The sequence below is a fragment of the Oncorhynchus kisutch genome, unplaced genomic scaffold, assembly GCF_002021735.2.
Source record: "Oncorhynchus kisutch isolate 150728-3 unplaced genomic scaffold, Okis_V2 Okis04b-Okis11a_hom, whole genome shotgun sequence".
NCBI classification, from domain to species: domain Eukaryota; kingdom Metazoa; phylum Chordata; class Actinopteri; order Salmoniformes; family Salmonidae; genus Oncorhynchus; species Oncorhynchus kisutch.
This window is the reverse complement of record NW_022261981.1, coordinates 7,310,108-7,315,180: the sequence shown is the minus strand read 5'-3', so window position 1 is coordinate 7,315,180 and position 5,073 is coordinate 7,310,108.

The following is a 5,073-nucleotide window of genomic DNA, read 5'->3' as shown; positions in this document are numbered from 1 at the left end:
CTGGTAAACACTACTGGGTAAACACTACTGTTAAACACTACTGGTAAACACTACTGGATAAACACTACTGGGTAAACACTACTGGTAAACACTACTGGGTAAATGCTACTGGTAAAACACTACTGGTAAACACTAATTGGTAAACACTACTGGGTAAACACTACTGGGTAAACACTACCGGTAAACACTACTGGTAAACACTACTGGGTAAACACTACTGGTAAACACTACTGGTAAACACTACTGGGTAAACACTACTGTTAAACACTACTGGGTAAACACTACTGGTAAACACTACTGGGTAAACACTACTGGTAAACACTACTGTCGAAGCACTACTGGTAAACACTACTGGGTAAACACTACTGGTAAACACTACTGGTAACCACTACTGGTAAACACTACTGGGTAAATACGACTGGTAAAACACTACTGGGTAAACACTACTGGGTAAATACTACTGGTAAACACTACTGGGTAAACACTACTGGGTAAACACTACTGGGTAAATACTACTGGTAAACACTACTGGGTAAACACTACTGGGTAAACACAACTGGTAAACACTACTGGGTAAACACTACTGGTAAAACACTACTGGGTAAACACTACTGGGGTAAACACTACTGGGGTAAACACTACTGGTAAAACACTACTGGTAAACACTACTGGGTAAACACTACTGGGTAAACACTATTGGGTAAACACTACTGGGTAAACACTACTGGTAAACACTACTGGTAAACACTACTGGGTAAACACTACTGGTAAACACTACCGGGTAAACACTACTGGTAAACACTACTGGTAAAACACTACTGGTAAACACTACTGGTAAAACACTACTGGAAAACACTACTGGGGTAAACACTACTGGGTAAACACTACTGGGTAAACACTACTGGTAAACACTACTGGGAAAACACTACTGGGTAAACAATACTGGGTAAACACTACTGGTAAACACTGCTGGTAAACACTACTGGTAAACACTACTGGTAAACACTACCGGTAAACACTACTAGGTAAACACTACTGGGTAAACACTGCTGGTAAACACTACTGGTAAAACACTACTGGTAAACACTACTGGTAAACACTACCGGTAAACACTACCGGTAAACACTACTGGGTAAACACTGCTGGTAAACACTACTGGTAAACACTACTGGTAAAACACTACTGGTAAACAATACTGGCAAACACTACTGGTAAACACTACTGGGTAAACACAACTGGGCAAACACTACTGGGTAAACACTGCTGGTAAACACTACTGGTAAACACTACTGGGTAAACACTACTGGTAAACACTACTGGTAAACACTACTGGGTAAACACTACTGGTAAACACTACTGGGTAAACACTACTGGTAAACACTACTGGTAAACACTACTGGGTAAACACTACTGGTAAACACTACTGGTAAACACTACTGGTAAAACACTACTGGGTAAACACTACTGGGTAAACACTACTGGGTAAACACTATTGGGTAAACACTACTGGGTAAACACTACTGGTAAACACTACTGGTAAACACTACTGGGTAAACACTACTGGTAAACACTACTGGGTAAACACTACTGGTAAACACTACTGGGTAAACACTACTGGTAAACACTACTGGTAAACACTACTGGGTAAATGCTAGTGGTAAAACACTACTGGTAAACACTACTGGGTAAACACTACTGGTAAACACTACTGGGTAAACACTACTGGTAAACACTACTGGTAAAACACTACTGGGTAAACACTATTGGGTAAACACTACTGGGTAAAAACTACTGGTAAACACTACTGGTAAACACTACTGGGTAAACACTACTGGTAAACACTACTGGGTAAACACTACTGGTAAACACTACTGGTAAACACTACTGGGTAAATGCTAGTGGTAAAACACTACTGGTAAACACTACTGGGTAAACACTACTGGTAAACACTACTGGGTAAACACTACTGGTAAACACTACTGGTAAATGCTACTGGTAAACACTACTGGTAAACACTACTGGTAAACACTACTGGGTAAACACTACTGGGTAAACACTACTGGTAAACACTACTGGGTAAACACTACTGGGGTAAACACTACTGGGTAAACACTACTGGTAAACACTACTGGTAAACACTACTGGGAAAACAATACTGGGTAAACAATACTGGGTAAACACTACTGGTAAACACTGCTGGTAAACACTACTGGTAAAACACTACCGGTAAACACTACCGGTAAACACTACTGGTAAACACTACTGGGTAAACACTACTGGGTAAACACTACTGGGTAAACACTACTGGTAAACACTACTGGTAAACACTACTGGTAAAACACTACTGGTAAACACTACTGGTAAACACTACTGGTAAACACTACTGGGTAAACACTACTGGTAAACACTACTGGTAAACACTACTGGGTAAACACTACTGGTAAACACTACTGGTAAACACTACTGGGTAAATGCTACTGGTAAAACACTACTGGTAAACACTACTGGGTAAACACTACTGTTAAACACTACTGGTAAACACTACTGGGTAAACACTACTGGGTAAACACTACTGGTAAACACTACTGGGTAAATGCTACTGGTAAAACACTACTGGTAAACACTAATCGGTAAACACTACTGGGTAAACACTACTGGGTAAACACTACCGGTAAACACTACTGGTAAACACTACTGGGTAAACACTACTGGTAAACACTACTGGTAAACACTACTGGGTAAACACTACTGTTAAACACTACTGGGTAAACACTACTGGTAAACACTACTGGGTAAACACTACTGGTAAACACTACTGTCGAAGCACTACTGGTAAACACTACTGGGTAAACACTACTGGTAAACACTACTGGTAACCACTACTGGTAAACACTACTGGGTAAACACGACTGGTAAAACACTACTGGGTAAACACTACTGGGTAAATACTACTGGTAAACACTACTGGGTAAACACTACTGGGTAAACACTACTGGGTAAATACTACTGGTAAACACTACTGGGTAAACACTACTGGGTAAACACAACTGGTAAACACTACTGGGTAAACACTACTGGTAAAACACTACTGGGTAAACACTACTGGGGTAAACACTACTGGTAAAACACTACTGGTAAACACTACTGGGTAAACACTACTGGGTAAACACTATTGGGTAAACACTACTGGGTAAACACTACTGGTAAACACTACTGGTAAACACTACCGGGTAAACACTACTGGTAAACACTACTGGTAAACACTACTGGGTAAATGCTACTGGTAAAACACTACTGGTAAACACTACTGGGTAAACACTACTGGGTAAACACTACTGGATAACACTACTGGTAAACAATACTGGTAAACACTACTGGGTAAATGCTACTTGGTAAACACTACTGGTAAACACTACTGGGTAAACACTACTGTTAAACACTACTGGGTAAACACTACTGGTAAACACTACTGGGTAAACACTACTGGTAAACACTACTGGTGAAGCACTACCGGTAAACACTACTGGTAACCACTACTGGTAAACACTACTGGGTAAACACTACTGGGTAAACACTACTGGGTAAACACTACTGGTAAACACTACTGGTAAACACTACTGGGTAAATGCTACTGGTAAAACACTACTGGTAAACACTACTGGTAAACACTACTGGTAAACACTACTGGGTAAACACTAATGGGTAAAACACTACTGGTAAACACTACTGGGTAAACACTACTGGTAAAACACTACTGGGTAAACACTACTGGGTAAACACTACTGGTAAACACTACTGGGTAAACACTACTGGGTAAACACTACTGGTAAACACTACTGGGTAAACACTACTGGTAAACCCTACTGGTAAACACTACTGGGTAAATGCTACTGGTAAACACTACTGGTAAACACTACTGGGTAAACACTACTGGGTAAACACTACTGGTAAACACTACTTGTAAACACTACTGGTAAAACACTACTGGGTAAATACTACTGGTAAACACTACTGGGTAAATACTACTGGTAAAACAATACTGGTAAAACACTACTGGTAAACCCTACTGGTAAACACTACTGGGTAAACACTACTGGTAAACACTACTGGTAAACACTACTGGGTAAACACTACTGGGTAAACACTACTGGTAAACACTACTGGGTAAACACTACTGGGTAAACACTACTGGTAAAACACTACTGGTAAAACACTACTGGTTAAACACTACTGGGTAAACACTACTGGGGTAAACACTACTGGATAAACACTACTGGTAAACACTACTGGGTAAACACTACAGGTAAACACTACTGGGTATACACTACTGGGTAAACACTACTGGTAAACACTACTGGTAAACACTACTGGGTAAACACTACTGGGTAAACACTAGTGGTAAACACTACTGGGTAAACACTACTGGCAAACACTACTGGGTAAACACTACTGGTAAAACACTACTGGGTAAACACTACTGGTAAACACTACTGGTAAACACTACTTGGTAAACACTACTGGGTAAACACTACTGGGTAAACACTACTGGTAAAACACTACTGGGTAAACACTACTGGTAAACACTACTGGTAAACACTACTGGGTAAACACTACTGGATAAACACTACTGGTAAACACTACTGGGTAAACACTACTGTTAAACACTACTGGGTAAACACAACTGGTAAACACTACTGGGTAAACACTACCGGTAAACACTACTGGGTAAACACTACAGGTAAACACTACTGGGTAAACACTACAGGTAAACACTACTGGGTAAACACTACTGGTAAAACACTACTGGGTAAACACTACTGGTAAACACTACTGGTAAACACTACTGGTAAAACACTACTGGGTAAACACTACTGGTAAACACTACTGGTAAACACTACTGGGTAAACACTACTGGGTAAACACTACTGGTAAACACTACTGGGTAAACACTACTGGTAAACACTACTGGGTAAACACTACTGGGTAAACACTACTGGGTAAACACTACTGGTAAACACTACTGGTAAACACTACTGGTAAACACTACTGGGTAAACACTACTGGGTAAACACT